The sequence below is a fragment of the Mustelus asterias genome, chromosome 16 (assembly GCF_964213995.1).
Source record: "Mustelus asterias chromosome 16, sMusAst1.hap1.1, whole genome shotgun sequence".
NCBI classification, from domain to species: domain Eukaryota; kingdom Metazoa; phylum Chordata; class Chondrichthyes; order Carcharhiniformes; family Triakidae; genus Mustelus; species Mustelus asterias.
In genome coordinates, this window is record NC_135816.1 from 80,824,848 (window position 1) to 80,845,015 (window position 20,168).

The following is a 20,168-nucleotide window of genomic DNA, read 5'->3' on the forward strand; positions in this document are numbered from 1 at the left end:
GGATCAAGAACATGGAGGGCACAGATTTAAAGTGATTTTCAAAAGAAGCAAACATGATGTGAGAAAACGCTTTTTCACACAATGAGTGGTTGGGGTCTGGAATGCACTGCCTGCAACTGTGGTGGAGGCAGGTTCAATAGAGGCATTCAAGAGGACATTAGATGATTATTAGAAAAATGACAATGTGCAGGGATATGGGGAAAGGCAGGGAATAGCATTAAGTTGTGTTGCTCGTTTTGGAGAGCCGGTGCAGACACGATGCACTGAATGGTCTAATTCTGCACTTTAACAATTCTGTTTCTGGTATCTAATACCCGAACACGGTGATCTCGCCGATTTTGCGACAACGGCCATTTCTGTTATTCCCCCTTGTCTAATGGATGGTCATCAAGGACCTTTCAATGGTCCATCAAATATTTTGTGACAACTGCCCCACCCCCACTGTTCGTGGGACCGGAAAATCTGTTCAACTGTTTCTTTTGAAAATAATAATTGACCACAATATTGGGCACCTCATGTGAAAATAGCCCGTGCGCATCACTACAGAGGAAAAACTTACCAAGTGCCAAGATGCACACCCAGTTATTGTGGTAACAAAGGGTGGAAAATGTGAAGGCAGTCCCCATAAGTTTTCAATCCTCTTTAGATACAGGGCTGGTGACAGAGGAATGATTTTCTTTGATCAAGGATGGGTGTAGGATAAATCCAGCAACAGCATGCTAGCCAGTTTAACCTCGGGGTGGATTTTTTTTCGAATGAAATGACAGTTCTGCACCAAATGAATAGTCAATAGTGCATGAATTAAGGAAAACCACTGTATATTTGTTAACAAAAATCCTGCTTAACGAATATGGTTAAATTATTTTTGATAAGGAAATGGAGAGGAAAGATTTAGAGGGATATGGGCCAAATGCAGGCAAATGGGGTTAGCTTAGATGGGCATTTTGGTTGGAATGCATCAGTTTGGGTCGAAGGGCCTAACTCCGCGCCATAGATTCTATGATTCTCTGAGAGGGTTGATGAGGTTGATGCTGCACACATGGATTATCTTTGATAAGGTGCTACATAACAAAGCTTTTCAGCAAACTTATGATCAGTTATTTTCAGCTGAATGGAGCTATCTGTGGGGTTCCACACAGCTGTTGATTTTTTGTAATATATAATGAGGCTCTGGGCTTTAGTGTACAGGACCGAATTTCAGAGTTTTTAAATACAACAACTTGGTAGCACAATGACCTGTGAGGAGAAATGCAATAAACCTCAAGGAGACATATCTTGGCTGGTGGAGGGACATGTGAACATAGGGGTGAGAAGCACAATTAGGCCATTCAGCCCTAACGCCTGCTCTGCCATGTTACAAATTACCCTGATGTTATGTGCGAGTGTGTTTCAACCTGAAATATTGGTTTCCCACGACGTTTTTTTTGATATTAGCAAGAAATGTTTGTGGAAACAGCGATAACTCACACCTCTCTTTCTTGAAACAACAAATAAAAGTATTTATTAAAGTGAAAGAAAGTTAATAAAGCATTACAAAGCACAACATTATACTTCAGCAGATTGACAGCAAGCACTTAGTTCCTCAAAGGCTGAAAACGCAAAAGTATCTGTTTCTCCCATAATCTTAAACTCTGCTGAGGCCCCCATTTTCTAAGCAGCAACCATAAACCCGTTGGTCAAATTTAGCTAGTGATTACCACGCTGTACAGATTAAACAACCAGTACTTTGGAATTGCCTTCAGTTCAGTGAAGAAAGCAATCTTTTGCACAAACTGGTTTTTGCCTTCAGCACTTCATCTCTATCTAAACTGTTTCTTGAGGATGGTTGCCTCTCTCCCCTGCTCTTCTGCTGCCTTCAGCCTCAAATGTCTGGCTAAACTGGTTCCTGGGGATGGCTGCCTCTCTATCTTGCTGCTGCTTCTTCAACACCTCATCTGTGTCTAAATTGTTTCCTGGCTCACAGCACTCTGAGTCCTAATTGTATCAATTATAAAGAACACCCTGTTTCCTATCTTTGCTTCCTCTCATTTTATTTGTGCCAAAAAAATCCACTAAATATTCATTTTACTAGCATCCTGCTATTTCATGACAGACCCCCACTAAAAGAAAACAAAGCAACAGAATTTTATAAGTTGGTTTCATTTTACACAACAATCTGTTTAATATAACACGATCAGATTATTTTAGAATGCTTTAGCAGAACAAAAAACTCCAGTAAATTTATCTAAATTCACAGTCGTCTTTTAAACTCTTGAATCAGCATCTACTATCACGTTTGCGCGTCAGGCAACATGAAGATATTAAAATTAAATGGCTGCAGTAATAGATTCCAAGAAAACAGTCTAGTTGTGTGGTCTCAAATCTTTTCCAGGGACTTTAATGGATTATGATCGATAAACATGACTGTCTCTGTAGGATTACTAACAATGTAAATTTCAGAGTGATATGGTGCCAGTAAAAGCCTGGATTCTCTGACCTCACCTGCAGCTGGGATTTTCTGGTCCATTGCTTTGAATGGAAAAGACAATTGCAAAAACAAACAGTCCTGTCGACCCTGCACAGTCCTCCTGACAAACATCTGGGGGCGAGTGCCAAAATTGGGAGAGCTGTCTCACAGACTAGTCAAGCAACAACTTGACAATCATTCTCACGGGATTGTGCCATACAGATAACACCCCTGACACCACCTTTACCATCCCTGGATATTTCCTGACCCACTGGCAGGACAGACCCAGCAGAGGTGGCGGCACAGTGGTATACAGTCAGGAGGGAGTTGCCCTTGGAGTCCTTAACATCGACTCTGGAGCCCATGAAGTCTCATGGCTTCAGTTTAATCATGAGCAAGAACACCTCTTACTGGTTACCACATACCCTCCTTCTTCGGCAGATGAATCAGTCCTCCTTCATGTTGGACAACACTTGGAGCAAGCAATGAGGATGGCAAGGGTGCAAAATGTGCTCTGGGTGGGGAATTTCAATGTCCACCACCAAACGTGGCTCGGCAGCAGCACTACTGATCAAGCTGGTCAGGTCATAAAGGATATAACTGCTAGACTGGGTCTGCAGCAGGTGGTGAAGGAACCAACAAGAGGGAAAAAAAAGCTTGATCTCATCCTTACTAATCTGCCGGCTGCAAATGCATCTGTCTATGACAGCAGAGGCAAGAGTGTCTTTGTGGAGATGAAATCCCACATTCACATTGTGAATAACCTCCATTGTGTTTTGTGGTACTATCACCATGCTGAATGGGACAGAGGTTGTTTGAAAGCAAGAAGTGGGGGTGTGGGGAGGGGGTGATGGCCTTGGCGAGATGTTCGTCTTCATTAATGACATGTTGAAGGCTCCGGAGAAGATGTCGTAGCTTCTTCACTCCGGGGAAGTATTGGACGACGAAGGGTACTCTGTCCACTGTGTCCCGTGTTTGTCTTCTGAGGAGGTTGGTGCGTGCTTTTGCTGTGGCGCGTCAGAACTATTGATCAATGAGTCGAGCGCCATATCCTGTTCTTATGAGGGCATCTTTCAGCGTCTGGAGGTGTCTGTTGCGATTCTCCTCATCCGAGCAGATCCTGTGTATACGGAGGGCTTGCCGTAGGGGATGGCTTCTTTAACGTGTTTAGGGTGGAAGCTGGAGCAATAAAGCATCGTGAGGTTATCTGTGGGCTTGCGGTACAGTGAAGTGCTGAGGTGACCGTCCTTGATGGAGATGCATGTGTCCAAGAATGCAACCGATTCCGGAGAGTAGTCCATGGTGAGTCTGATGGTGGGATGGAACTTGTTGATGTCATCATATAGTTGTTTCACTGATTGTTCACCATGTGTCCAAAGGAAGAAAATGTCATCGATGTATCTAGTGTATAGCATCGGTTGAAGGTCGTGTGCGATGAAGAGGTCTTGTTCGAACCTGTGCATGAAGATGTTGCCATATTGAGGTGCAAATTTGGTCCCTATGGTTGTTCCGTGTGCCTGGATGAAGAACTGGTTATCATAGAAACCCTACAGTGCAGAAGGAGGCCATTCGGCCCATCGAGTCTGCACCGACCACAATCCCACCCAGGCCCTACCCCCACATATTTTACCCGCTAATCCCTCTAACCTCCACATCCCAGGACTCTAAGGGGCAATTTTTTAACCTGGCCAATCAACCTAACCCGCACATCTTTGGACTGTGGGAGGAAACCGGAGCACCCGGAGGAAACCCACGCAGACACGAGGAGAATGTGCAAACTCCACACAGACAGTGACCCGAGCCGGGAATCGAACCCGGGACCCTGGAGCTGTGAAGCAGCAGTGCTAACCACTGTGCTACCGTACCGTTATTGAAGGTGAAGACATTGTGGTCCAGGACGAAGCGGATGAGTTGTAAAATTGCATCTGGAAAATGGCAGTTGTCGGCATTGAGCACTGAGGCAGTTGCAGCAATGCCATCGTCGTGGGGGATGCTGGTGTAGAGTGCCGAGACATCCATTGTGACGAGGGGTGCTCCTGGTTCAACTGCTCCATGTGTGCTGAGTTTCTGTAGGAAGTCCGCAGTGTCACGACAAAAGCTGGGAGTTCTTTCTACAATGGGTTTCACTATGCCCTCGACGAAGCCGGAGAGGTTCTCGCACAGGGTCCCATTGCCTGATACGATGGGATGGCCGGGTGTGTTTGCCTTGTGTATCTTCAGGAGGCAGTAGAGATCTCCAATGGGGGAGTACGTGGGATGAGTGCACAGAGGGTGCTCTGAAGGTCCGGATCAAAGGTCTTGATCAGTCTATTGAGTTGACGGGTGTGTTCTTTGGTCGGGTCTGCGGGTAACTGTCTGTAGTCTTCCTCATTGTTCAGTTGTTGGTACACTTCTTTGCAGTAATCCGTTCTGTTCAGTATGACGATGGCCCCTCCTTTGTCTGCTGGTTTGATGACAATGTTGCGGTTGGTCTTGAGAGTGCAGATGGTGTTGCGTTGTGCTTGGGTGATGTTTGGGGCTGTCTTGTGAGTGCGGCTGATGAATTTGGTGTTGACGCACCTCCTGACGGCTTGGGCATACATGTCAAGTCGAGGGCAGCGGCCTTCCGGAGGAGTCCAATTCAACTCTTTCCTCTTCGGTTGCTGCACAGCTGATCTCTCTGTCGGCTGTTCCGGTTCATTGGCTGTCTACACACTTGTTGGACTACACACTTTAACCATATGAAATCGAAGTTCTCAGCCGAGGGCTCAATTTCTGCCCCACCACCAAAATAGACCCCATAAGTCTCGCAGCAGACACAGAGGAATTCATCAGGCGAATGAGGCTGCGGGAGTTCTTCCACAAACCCCAAGAGGCTAACAGCGAACGCAATGAGACAGCCAATGAACCGGAACAGCCGACAGAGAGATCCGCAGTGCAGCAACCGAAGAGGAAAGAGTCGAATTGGACTCCTCCAGAAGGCCGCTGCCCTTGACTTGACAGGTATGCCCAAGCCGTCAGGAGGTGCACTAACACCAGATTCATCAGCCACACTCACAACACAGCCCCGAACCTCACCCAAGCACAACGCAACACCATCCACGCTCTCAAGACCAACCGCAACATTGTCATCAAACCAGCAGGCAAAGGAGGGGCCATCGTTATAGTGAACAGAACGGATTACTGCAAAGAAGTGTACCAACAACTGAACAAGGAGGAACACTACAGACAGTTACCTGCAGATCCGACCAAAGAACACACCCGTCAACTCAATAGACTGATCAAGACCTTTGATCCAGACCTTCAGGGCACACTCCGTGCTCTCATCCCACGTACTCCCCGCGTTGGAGATCACTACTGCCTCCCGAAGGTACACAAGGCAAACACACCCGGCCGTTCCATTGTATCGGGCAATGGGACTCTGTGCGAGAACCTCTCCGGCTATGTCGAGGGCATCCTGAAACCCATTGTACAAAGATCCCCCAGCTTTTGTCGCCACACTACGGACTTTCGACAGAAACTCAGCACACATGGAGCAGTTGAACCAGGAGCACTCCTCGTCACAATGGATGTCTCGGCACTCTACCCCAGCATCCCCCACGACGATGGCATTGCTGCAACGGCCTCAGTACTCAACGCCAACAACTGCCATTTTCCAGATGCAATTTTACAACTCATCCGCTTCATCCTGGACCACAATGTCTTCACCTTCAACAACCAGTTCTTCATCCAGACACACAGAACAGCCATGGGGACCAAATTTGCACCTCAACATGCCAACATCTTCATGCTCAGGTTCAAACAAGACCTCTTCACCGCACAGGACCTTCAACCGATGCTATACAATGACATTTTCTTTCTTTGGCCACAAAGAACAGTACAGCACAGGAAACAGGCCCTTCGGCCCTCCAAGCCTGTGCCGCTCCTTGGTCCAACTAGACCAATCGTTTGTATCCCTCCATTCCCAGGCTGCTCATGTGACTATCCAGGTAAGTCTTAAATGATGTCAGCGTGCCTGCCTCCACCACCCTACTTGGCAGCGCATTCCAGGCCCCCACCACCCTCTGTGTAAAAAACGTCCCTCTGATATCTGAGTTATACTTCGCCCCTCTCACCTTGAGCCCGTGACCTCTCGTGATCGTCACCTCCGACCTGGGAAAAAGCTTCCCACTGTTCACCCTATCTATACCCTTCATAATCTTGTACACCTCTATTAGATCTCCCCTCATTCTCCGTCTTTCCATGGAGAACAACCACAGTCTACCCAATCTCTCCTCATAGCTAAGACCCTCCATACCAGGCAACATCCTGGTAAACCTTCTCTGCACTCTCTCTAACGCCTCCATGTCCTTCTGGTAGTGCGGCGACCAGAACTGGACGCAGTACTCCAAATGTGGCCTAACCAGCGTTCTATACAGCTGCATCATCAGACTCCAGCTTTTATACTCTATACCCCGTCCTGTAAAGGCAAGCATACCATATGCCTTCTTCACCACCTTCTCCACCTGTGTTGCCACCTTCAAGGATTTGTGGACTTGCACACCTAGGTCCCTCTGTGTTTCTATACTCCTGATGACTCTGCCATTTATTGTATAACTCCTCCCTACATTATTTCTTCCAAAATGCTTCATTTCGCATTTATCCGGATTAAACTCCATCTGCCACCTCTCCGCCCAATTTTCCAACCTATCTATATCCTGCTGTATTACCCGACAATGCTCTTCACTATCCACAAGTCCAGCCATCTTCGTGTCATCTGCAAACTTGCTGATTACACCAGTTACACCTTCTTCCAAATCATTTATATATATCACAAATAGCAGAGGTCCCAGTACAGAGCCCTGCGGAACACCATTGGTCACAGACCTCCAGCCGGAAAAAGACCCTTCGACCACTACCCTCTGTCTCCTATGGCCAAGCCAGTTCTCCACCCATCTAGCCACTTCTCCTTGTATCCCATGAGCCTTAACCTTCTTAACCAACCTGCCATGTGGGACTTTGTCAAATGCCTTACTGAAATCCATATAGACGACATCCACATGGTGAACAATCACAGATTGTCAATATGATGACATCAACAAGTTCCATCCCACCATCAGACTCAACATGGACTACTCTCCGGAATCGGTTGCATTCTTGGACACATGCATCTCCATCAAGGACGGTCACCTCAGCACCTCACTGTACCGCAAGCCCACGGATAACCTCACGATGCTCCACTTCTCCAGCTTCCACCCGAAACACATTAAAGAAGCCATCCCCTACGGACAAGCCCTCCGTATACACAGGATCTGCTCAGATGAGGAGGATCGCAACAGACACCTCCAGATGCTGAAAGATGCCCTCATAAGAACAGGATATGGCGCTCGACTCATCGGTCAACAGTTCCGATGTGCCACAGCGAAAAACCGCACTGACCTCCTCTGAAGACAAACACAAGACCCGACGGACAGAGTACCCTTCGTCGTCCAGTACTTCTCCGGAGCAGAGAAGCTACGACATCTTCTCCAGAGCCTTCAACATGTCATTGATGAAGACAAACATCTCGCCAAGGCCATCCCCACACCCCCACCTCTTGCCTCCAAACAACCGCACAACCTCAAACAGACCATTGTCCGCAGCAAACTACCCAGCCTTCAGGAGAACAGTGACCACGACACCACAGAACCCTGCCAAAACAATCTCTGCAAGACGTGCCGGATCATCGACACAGATGCCATCACCTTATGTGAGAACACCATCCACCAGGTACACGGTACATACTTTTGCAACTCAGCCAACATTGTCTACCTGATATGCTGCAGGAAAGGTAGTCCCGAGGCATGGTACATTTGGGAGGCCATGCAGACGCTACGACAACGGATGAAAGAACACCACTCGACAGTCACCAGGCAAGAGTGTTCTCTTCCTGTTGGGGAACACTTCAGTGGTCACGGGCATTCGGCCTCTGATCTTCGGGTAAGCGTTCTCCAAGGCAGCCTACACGACACAAGACAACGCAGAGTCACTGAACAGAAACTGATAGCCAAGTTCCGCACACATGAGGACGGCCTCAACCGGGATCTTGGGTTCATGTCACACTATCTGTAACCCCCACGACTTGCCTGGCCTTGCAAAATCTCACTAACTGTCCTGTCTGGAGACAATACACATCTCTTTAACCTGTGCTTAACCCTCTCTCCACTCACATTGTCTGTACATTTAAGACTTGATTACCTGTAAAGACTCGCATTCCAACCATTATTTTGTAAATTGATTTTGTGTCTTTCTGTTCTCTGTTTGTGAACAGAACTCCCACTTACCTGATGAAGGAGCAGCGCTCTGAAAGCTAGTGGCTTTTGCTACCAAATAAACCTGTTGGACTTTAACCTGGTGTTGTGAGACTTCTTACTGTGCATATCAGGTAGACAACGTTGGCCGAGTCAAAGAGTATGTACCATGTACCTGGTGGATCGTGTTCCCACGCGAGATGATGGCATCCATGTCACTGATCAAGCACATCTTGCAGAGGTTGCTGTGGCCAGGTAGTGTGTTGTTGTGGTCACTGTTCTCCTGAAGGCTGGGTAGTTTGCTGCGGACAATGGTCTGTTTGAGGTTGTGCGGTTGTTTGAAGGCAAGAAGCGGGGTGTGGGGATGGCCTTGGCGAGATGTTCGTCTTCATCAATGGCATGTTGAAGGCTCCAGAGAAGATGTCATAGCTTCTCCGCTCTGGACGGCGAAGGGTACTCTGTCTGCCGTGTCCCGTGTTTGTCTTCTGAGGAGGTCGGTGCACTTTTTCGCTGTGGCACATTGGAACAGTCGATCAAGTCGAGTCGAGCGCCATATCCTGTTCTTGTGAGGGCGTCTTTCAGTGTCTGTTGGTGTCTGTTGCGATTCTCCTCATCTGAGCAGTTCTTTCCGTAGGGGATGGCTTCTTTAACATGTTTAGGGTGGAAGCTGGAGAAGTGGAGCAATCTCCACTTCTCCAGCTTCCACCCTAAACACCTTAAAGAAGCCATCCCCTTTGGATAAGCCCTCCGTATACACAGGGTCTGCTCAGATGAGGAGGATCACAACAGCCACCTACAGACGCTGAAAGATGCCCTCACAAGAACAGGATATGGCGCTCGACTCATCAATTGACAGTTCCGATGTGCCACAGCAAAAAACCGCACCGACCTCCTCAGAAGACAAACACGGGACACGGTGGACAGAGTACCCTTCGTCGTCCAGTACTTCCCCGGAGCGGAGAAGCTACGACATCTTCTCCGGAGCCTTCAACATGTCATCAATGATCACCTCGCCAAGGCCATCCCCACACCCCCACTTCTTGCCTTCAAACAACCGCACAACCTCAAACAGACCATTGTCTGCATTAAACTACCTAGCCTTCAAGAGAACAGTGACCACGCCACCACACAACCCTGCCACAGCACTCATTGCAATACGTGCCGGATCATCGACACAGATGCCATAATTTCACATGAGAACACCATCCACCAGGTACACAGTACATACTCTTGCGACTCGGCCAATGTTGTCTACCAGATACTCTTCAGGAAAGGATGTCCTGAGGCATGGCACATTGGGGAGACCATGCAGACACGACGACAATGAATGAATGAACACCGCTCGACAATCATCAGGCAGGAGCATTCCCTTCCAGTCGGGGAACATTTCAGCAGTCATGGGCATTCAGCCTCTGATCTTCGGGTAAGCGTTCTCCAAGGCAGCCTTCACGACACATGACAACGCAGAATCGCTGAGCAGAAACTGATAGCCAAGTTCCGCACTCAACCGGGATCTTGGGTTCATGTCACACTATCTGTAACCCCCACGACTTGCCCGGGCTTGCAAAACCTCACTAACTTCCTGGCTGGATACAATACACACCTCTTTAACCTGTGCTTGGCCCTCTCTCCACTCACATAGTCTGTACCATTAAGACTTGATTATCTGTAAAGACTCGCATTCCAACCATTATCTTGTAAATTGAGTTTGTGTCTCTATGTGCCCTGTTTGTGAACACAAGTCCTCACTCACCTGCTGAAGGAGCTTGAGACTTCGAAAGCTCGTGCTGCTAAATAAACCTGTTGGACTTTCACCTGGTGTTGTGAGACTTCTTACTGGCCTTTCTATCAAGCCAGGGGATCAAACCCTGTTCAATTGACAGTGCAGGAGGGTATGCCAGGACCAGCATCAGGCATACCTAAAAATGAGGGTCAAGCTGGTGAAGCTACCAAACAGGACTATTTGCATGCCAAATTGCATAAACAGCAAGTGATAGAGAGAGGTAAGCAAACCCACAACCAATGGATCAGATCTAATCTCTGAACTCCTGCCACATCCAGTTGTGAATGGTGATGGACAATTAAACAACTCATTGGAGGAGGAGGCTCCTCTAATATCCCCATCCTCAATGATGGGCTCAATGATAAGGCTGAACCACTCTCAGCAATCTTCAGCCAGAAGTGCCAAGTGGATGATCCATCTCGGCCTCCTCCAGTGGTCCTCAGCATCTCAGATACCAGTCTCAAGCCAATTTGATTCACTACACGTGACATTGTACTCCAGAACTTGTACTCCAGAACTTGCCATTCCCCTAGCCAAGCTCTTCCAGTACAGTTACAATACTGACAATGTGGAAAATTGCCCAGGTATGCCCTGTACACAAAAAGCAGGACAAGTCCAACCAGACCAATTAGCTCCTAATCAATCTATTTTCGATCATCAGTAAAGCGATGGAAGGAGTCATCAACAGTGCTATCAAGCAGCACCTGCTCAGCAATAGCCTCCTCAGTGACACCCAGTTTTGGTTTCGCCAGGGCCACTCAGCTCCTGACTTCATTACAGTCTTGGTTCAAAGCCTAGCAAAACAGGAATCAATCGGTATCTGGGGGCAAACTCTCAGCTGGTTGAAGTCATTCCTGGTAGATAGGAAGATGGTTGTGTTTGTTGGGGGTGGGGGGGGGGGGGGGAGCCCCTGCAGGAGTCCATCAGGGTGGTGTCCTAGGCCCAAACATCTTCAGCTGCTTCATTAATGACCCTCCCTCTGTCATAAGGTCAGAAGTGAGGATGTTCACTGATAATTGCACAATGTTCAGCACCATTTGTGACTCCTCAGATACTGAAGCAGTCCATGCTCAAATGCAACAAAATCTAGACAATATCCAGGCTTGGGCTTACAAGTGGCAAGTAACATTCACGCCACACAAATGCCACGCAATGAGCATCACCAATAAGAGACACTCTAATCGCTACCTCTTGACATTCAGTGATATTATCATGACTGAATCCTCTACTGTCAACAATGTTGGGGTTACCATTGACTAGAAACTCAACTGGACTTGCTGCATAAGCCCAGCAGCTACAAGAGCAGGTGAGAGGCTAGGAATACTGCAGCAAGTATCTCAACTCCTGAATCCCCAAAGTCTGTCCACCATCTACAAGGCACAAGTCAGGAGCCTGATGGAGTACTTTCCACTTGCTTGGATAGGTGCAGCTCAAACAACTCTCAAGAAGCTTGTCCTCATCCAAGACAAAGCAGCCGCTTAATTGGCACCACATCTACAAACATTCATTCCCTCCTCCACTTACGTCCAGTAGCAGCCATGTGTATTATCCACAAGTTGCACTGCAGCAATTCACCAAAGATCTTTAGACACTACCTTCCAAACCCACTACCACTTCTATCTCGAAGGACAAGGGAGCAGGTACATGGGAACACCACCACCTGCAAGTTCCCCTCCAAGCCACTCACTGTCCTGACTTGGAAATTTATTGCCATTACTTCATTGTCGCTGGGTCGAAATCCTGAAATTCCTTCCCTAACGGCACTGTGGGTCAACCCACAGCACATAGACTGCACCAATTCAAGAAGGCAGCTCACCACCACCTTCTCAAGGGCAACTAGGGATAGGCAACAAATGCTGACCAGCTAGCGACGACCCATGCCCCACGAATGAATTAAAAAAATAGACCAATACAGAACTCAGAACCTGGGTAGGTGCCAACAATGGGAGCCATCAGAACTTTCCTGTGCAGTACAGTCCCTTGGACTAAAATTGCAAACATGGACATAGAACAGCAAAATATCCAGATCAGTTTATTAGCAGCAACAGAATTAACAATTAGAAAGAGGAAAAGGAAATGTAAAAGGATAAATGAACTACATAATTAATCTTGGATGGCAGAACTGAGAAAATACAAGATAAAGGTAGCAGAGAGTATAACTATAGCAACAAATGGATATGAATAAACTGTGGTATATTGAAGGAAATAAAGAATGAATGAACAATGTGAAGGAATTGAAGAGCTTCAGGAAAAAATAAACATTCAAGTGATGTATGTCAAGTAAGCAAGGTTGCCAACTCTAAAAGCTGCTGTATCGAATCAACGCCAAATATGTCACAATAATATTCCAGAAATTGGCATTCCAGTAGATGCGCAGAATCACAGATTTGTTCCAGCACAGGGGACCACTTGGCCCATCACGTCTTCACCGGCTCTCCGAATGAACGTCATGACTTTGTGCCATTTCCTGGCCTTTTCCCTGTATCCCCATGCATAGGTTCATTTCAAACAATCAATAAATGGAGGCCTTCTGAATGCCTGCATTGAAACTATCTCTATCAGACTTCCAGTAGATTCCAGACCCCCAACAAATTGCAGTGTGACGATGCTTTTCTCACAACGCGTTTCTTATTTTGCAAGTTACAGAATGTACAGAAAAACATTTATTTGCTGAAAGGAGGGACAAAACCAACCATTGTAATGGCAGTAGAAGGATCTTCAATCGAGAAAACAGAAATGCTGTGCGTGTAACTACTGTTGTGGTTCGAGAAGGCAAAACTCTCTTCTCAAAAGCAATTAAGTGTGGGCACAAGATACTGTTCTAGCCAGCGAAACCCACAACCTTCGCTGAAACATACAATCTCAGAAACATACAACCTCAATTTCAATCAATGAAGAAAATGAAGAAGGGTCAATCAAAAGGAATAACAACAAAATATAGCAGATGCTAGAAGGCTGAAATAAGAACAGAAAATCTTGGGAAAATTTAGCAGGTCTGGCAACATCTGTGGAAGTAGAAACAGTTCATATTTCGAGTCTGCAAGCCTCTTCTCCAGAGCTGGGGATAGGTAGCAATGTTTACAGTTGAGTGGGGGGGGGGGGGGGCGGTGGGGGGACGGTATGGGAGCTGAAGAGAGATTGACAAAGATGTCACGGACAGAAGACAAATGGAGTGTTAATGGTAGCATTAAGGATTAAATAAATTGTTGTTTGTGGTATAAAGGTAAAATTGCAGAATATGGTAATCGGAAATAAAAGGTCAGTGCTCAGTGAAAGCAAAACTAAAAAAAACAAGTTAATCTGTGTGGCCTGAAATGATCTTGGCATTGGAAGAATTAGGATTTTTAAAAAAATCATTTACAGGTTGTGGGCATTGCTTGCCAGGCCAGCCTTTATTGCCCATGCTTGGTTGTCCTTCAGAAGGTAGTGGTGAGCTGCCTTCTTAATCCGCTGAAGTCCCGGAGCTGTAGGTACATCGACTGTGATGTGACAGAGGGAGTTTCCGGAATTTGACACAGTGATAGTGAAAGAACGGCTGGAGTTGCATGACTTGGAGAAGTTCCTTCAAAAGAGTGAGGAGGAGTATCCTGCCGCTGGAAATCTCAGTTGCAGGGGAGTTCAAGTCATAGTTCTCCGGGAATCCACGGTGGAAGGAAGAAGGAATAGAGCGTTGCCCTGCAGTTGTCACGGGGAACTCCAGCAGCCATCATGGCATCCCGGGCGCACAGGGGTTGCTAGCGACCAGGAACAGTCAATGTCCATCGAGTGGCTTCCAATGAAACCGAACTTTCCCATTTTACTTTTTCTAAGATCCCGGATCAGTGTCGGTCAGTGTTTATCTCTCCCTCTCCCCCTCCCTGGTACTGACACTATGTGCAAGCGATTAGGGACGGTGGGAGGAGGGTGGTGGGTGGGGTAAGAAAGTGTGTTCTGTCCTGTGAAGAGGAGAGGTCTGTTTTCCGAGGGGAGCAGTAGTTCACTGTGTGAGGACATATGGGGGTGAGATTGTGTGTGACAGAGCTTTTGTTGGGCGGGGGGATTGGGGAGGATGGGGGAATGGCGCGGATTGTTGCCAATGAACGATAAGTGAATCTAGGTTGTTGGGAGGGGCAGTGAGAGAGGAAAGGAAAGCCCGTGAGTGCAGCCGTTACTGACATGGGGTCAGGTTTGTCAGGCTGGGTCTATATGTAGATCAAAGTCAAGCCTCCTGTAAGCCGGAAGACGAGGCGGCATGGAATATCTCAGTGTGCACCCACCGCCATTGAGCGCTGATGAATTCATGCCCAGTTGGCATGGAGGCCCAATTCACATACCCTTTCCTGTTCGAGTTGGCAGCCAGTTGGTAAACGGACTTTAGTTTCATGTTCAATTCGTGGCCCAGTTTGCCACGAAATTCAATCCGCAGGCCCATTCACTTTGACTACGCATCCAGTTCGCAAGGAATCTCCGAATGGAAATGACCTCCTCTCCAATCCGCGTTGCCATGGGTAATGATTAACAACAGTCCAACGCCGGCATCTCCACACAATGATTAACAACCCATCCATGTCCAGCCCAACCCTACGTCTCGGTTCCGCATTGAATCAGGACTGGCAGCAAGTTGGTGCAGTGTGACCCCGGTGCCTTCCCATGGCACTAGGCTTTCACGAGTGGGATTCTCTTGAATGTTATGCTTACTGACATGGTCTGCCTCAGGCGCGTATCATTTGTTTCTGGTGCTGGGTAAATGAAATGGTAGGGCGGTCGATGGGATAGGAGTCGGGCAAGGGAGGGGGGAGATGTAGAAGGTGGAGACAGGAAGAAGGACGAGAGTGTTGTAATTTATCTGTTCTCCAGGCCTTTCCTCTCTCAATTTGTTTGCCTTTTTGATCCTCGTATTGGTCATTTAGAACAGAGGGGCAGCGGGCATCATGAACCGGGTGTTGTGTTGCACTACTCGGGTGGGACAGGTGGGAATTTTCTGTTTTCCCTTCCCTTCCATTCACCCAACATAACCTTCACTGTGGATTTCTGCCAATGCCCAGAGTGAGCGGCATTGATGACGCATTCACAAATGGACACGAGCAGTGAAGGCCAAAATATTTCAGTATAAATATAGCTCTTGTAGATAATGGGATAGAACAATATCGTGTTTATGATAACTCCAGGAGTTGTCTGTGAACAAACTGCTTTTATTGCACAAATTAAAATAAATAATAACCAGAAGCCTGTGGTGAACACAACAGGTCCCAATTGGGACTAAAAGATTAATGGACCCTCTCAGGGTCTTGCTTTATACAGGCCTCGGCATACGAACTCCACCTGGTTGGCTCATTACCAATCCCCGACAAGCTCATATCCAACTAGTCCAATTGGGAAGTCAATTAATGATTCCCCATGCAGATCATCGGGGTTATCACAGGAGGAAGGTAGGAACAGACCATTGAGTTGGATGATCAGCCATGATCATACTGATTGGTGGAGCAGGCCAAAGGGCCGAATGGCCCACTTCGGCTCCTATTTTCAATGTTTCTGTGGAAGCGAAGTTGGAAAAAGAACATTTGCTGTCAGTATTAGTGCTGGAAAATGCCATTAGAATATATAGGTGCTTGATGGCCGACGCAGACAGGATAGGCCAAAGAGCTTCTTTCAGTGCTGTAAAACTTTATGCCTGTAAATGTGTGATGTGGAAGTGTGATGTGGTGGCCATTACGGAGACTTGGATGTCTCAGGGACAGGACTGGATACTTCAGGTGCCGTGATTCCGATGTTTCAGGAAGGACAGGGAGGGAGGCAAGAGAGGGGACGGAGTGGCACTGCTGATCAGGGATAGTGTCACAGCTGTAGAGAAGGTGTATGCTGTGGAGGGATTGTCTACAGAGTCTCTGTGGGCGTAAGTTTGGAGTGGGACGGGGTCGATCACTTTGCTGGGAGTTTTCTACAGGCCGCCCAATAGTAACAGGGAGGTGGAGGAGCAGATAGGGAAACAGATCCTGGAGAGTTGCAATAATAGCAGAGTTGTTGTGATGGGAGACTTTAATTTCCCAAACATAGATTGGAATAGAAACATAGAAACATAGAAACATAGAAACCCTACAGTGCAGAAGGAGGCCATTCGGCCCATCGAGTCTGCACCGACCACAATCCCACCCAGGCCCTACCCCCACATATTTTACCCGCTAATCCCTCTAACCTACGCATCCCAGGACTCTAAGGGACAATTTTTAACCTGGCCAATCAACCTAACCCGCACATCTTTGGACTGTGGGAGGAAACCGGAGCACCCGGAGGAAACCCACGCAGACACGAGGAGAATGTGCAAACTCCACACAGACAGTGACCCGAGCCGGGAATCGAACCCGGGACCCTGGAGCTGTGAAGCAGCAGTGCTAACCACTGTGCTACCGTGCCGCCCCTAGGGTAAAGGGAATGGATGGGGAGGAGTTCGTTAGGTGTGTTCAGGAGGGTTTCCTGACACAGCGTATGGACAAGCCTACAAGAGGAGAGGCTGTACTTGATCTGATACTGACCAATGAACCTGGACAGGTGTCAGATCTCTCAGTGGGAGAGCATCTTGGGGATAGCAATCATAACTCTATCTTCTTTATGCTTGCATTGGAAAAAGAGAGGATCAGGCAAGCGAGGAAAGCGTTTATATGGAGTAAGAGGAAATATGAAGACATAAGGCAGCAAATTAGAGGAGTAAATTGGAAGGAGGTATTCTCAGAGAAATCTACTGAAGAGAGGTGGCAGTTTTTCAAGGAATGTCTGTCTAGAGTTCTACAGGACAACGTTCCGAGCAGCCATGGAGGTGTTGGTAGGTTAAAGGAACCGTGGAGCACGAAAGCTGTGCGGGACTTAGTCGAGAGAAAAGGAAAGCATACAAAAGGTTCAGAGAGCTTGGCGAAGATAGGGATCGAGATGAATATATGGCCTGTAGGAAGGGACGAAAGAAGGAAATTATTAGAGCCAGAAGGGGTCACGAGAAGGCCTTGGCAGGTAGGATTAAGGAAAACCCTAAGGCATTCTATAAATATGTGAAGAGTAAAAGGATGAGACGTGAAGGAATAGGGCCTATAAAAGGTGAAGGCGGGAAAATCTCTACGGAACCAGTAGAAATGGCAGAGGTGCTTAATGAGTATTTTGCCTCGGTTTTCACAGAGGAGAAGGACCTGGGTGGATGTACTGCGGGCTTGTGGTGGACTGAACAGATTGAGTATGTGGACTTTAACAAAGAGATTGTGCTGGAATCTTTGAATGGCATCAAGATAGATAAGTCGCCAGGTCTGAATGGGATGTACCCCAGGTTAGTGTGAGAGGTGAGGGAAGAGATTGCAGAGTCTCTGGCGATGATCTTTGCATCATTGATGGAGACGGGAGAGGTGCCGGAGGATTGGAGGATTGCGGATGTGGTTCCTATTTTCAAGAAGGGGAATAGGGATAGCCCAGGAAATTACCAACCGGTGAGTCTAACCTCAGTTGTTGTTAAGCTGATGGGGAAGATCCTGAGGGACAAGATTTATGAGCATTTAGAGAGGTTTAGTATGCTCACGAATACTCAGCATGGCTTTGTCAGAGGCAGATCGTGCCTTACGAGCCTGGTGGAGTTCTTCGAAAATGTGACTAAACACATTGACGAAGGGAAAGCGGTAGATGTGGTTTATATGGATTTTAGCAAGGCGTTTGAAAAGGTCCCCCATGCAAGGCTTCTAGAAAAAGTGAGTGGGCATGGGATCCAAGGGGCTGCTGCCCTGTCGATCCAGAACTGGCTTGCCCAAAGGAGGCAGAGAGTGGGTACAGATGGGTCTTTTTCTAAATGGAGGTGGGTCAACAGTGGTGTGCCCCAGGGATCTGTTCTGGGACCCTTGCTCTTTGTCATTTTCATAAATGACCTGGATGAGGAAGTGGAGGGATGGGTTGGTAAGTTTGCCGATGACACGAAGGTTGGTGGGGTTGTGGATAGTCTGGAGGGGTGTCAGAAGTTACAGAGGGACAGAGGTAGGATGCAAGACTGGGCGGCGAAGTGGCAGATGGACTTCAACCCAGATAAATGCGTAGTTGTCCATTTTGGTAGGTCAAATGGGATGAAGGAGTACAATATTAAGGGAAAGACTCTTAGTACTGTAGATGATCAGAAGGACTTGGGGGTCCGGGTCCATAGGACTCTAAAATCGGCCCTGCAGGTGGAGGAGGTGGTTTAGAAGGCGTATGATGTGCTGGCCTTTATCAATCGAGGGATTGAGTTGAGGAGTCCGGGGATAATGATGCAGCAATATAAGACCCTCGTCAGATCCCACTTGGAGTACTGTGCTTAGTTCTGGTCGCCTCATTACAGGAAGGATGTGGAAAAGATTGAAAGGATGCAGAGGAGATTTACAAGGATGTTGCCTGGATTGAGTGGCATGCCTTATGAGGATAGGCTGAGGGAGCTCGGTCTTTTCTCCTTGGAGAGACGTAGGATGAGAGGAGACTTCATAGAGGTATATAAGATGTTGAGAGGCATAGATCGGGTGAACTCTCAGAGGCTTTTTCCCAGGATGGAAATGGCTGCTGCGAGAGGACACAGGTTTAAGGTGCTGGGGAGTAGGTACAGGGGAAATGTTAGAGGGAAGTTTTTCACACAGAGGGTGGTGAGCGAGTGGAATCGGCTGCTGTCAGTGGTGGTGGAGGCAAACTCAGTAGGGTCTTTTAAGAGATTCCTGGATGAGTACATGGGACTTAATAGGCTGGAGGGTTATAGGTAGGCCTAAAAGGTAGGGATATGTTCAGCACAACTTGTGGGGCTGAAGGGCCTGTTTTGTGCTGTAGTTTTTCTTTGTTTCTATGTTTCTAAATGAGGAAGGAGTAACGGGAACACAAATATCTGAAATAAACATATGAATACTATCCTAAATTTAAGAGTGTTCTCAAGTAGGGCCCAACAATGAAACCGCTGAGCAAAAACCGTTGAGGTACCAAATTTTTACTCATAACTAACTTCACTGGAAATAATTGTGAACGTCACAGTTAATTCTCTCGTGGAAGGCTGTGGTTTGGTAGTTATGGAACATATTGAAGCCTGAGATTGAAACGCTGTTGGACTCCAAATAAATGCGGGGATTTGAAGCTGGGCTGAAAAAGTGGAATTGATGTCCAGGCTCAACCGGAACCTACTGAATACTCCAGCAGCTTTGTAGGGCCATCAGGCATGGTCTGCTCCTTCTTCCAATGTGTATTTATGCACGGAAAGGCCTGGGATACTCGGTTGTGTCTCAGCACAATGGAAATTGTGGCACAATTGGTGATGCAGATTCGGTGCATTGTTAGTGGTCAGGCAGCGTAAACCCCATTGGCTGGTTACACAATTTCAACGTCACCTCCCTTTGTGATGTCAGGACGCCAACACCAGGGTCACCAGAATCAGTCACTCTGCCTCACAGCGCTTCACCTGCAGAATATCCGGGACATTATCATCACTGAATCCGCCCCCCACCCCGCCCCACTATCAAACTCCTGAAGGTTGCCATTGACCAGAAACTGAACTGGGTTACCGGCATCAATAATGTGGCTACAAGAGCAGGTCAGAAGCTAGGAATCCTGCAGCAAATAACTCACTTTCTGACACCTCAAAGCCTGCCAACCATTTAGGAGACACGAATTAAGAGTGTAATGAAATACTCTACATTTGCTTGGATGAGTGCTGTTCCAGAAAAGTCAAGGAGCTCAAAACCAT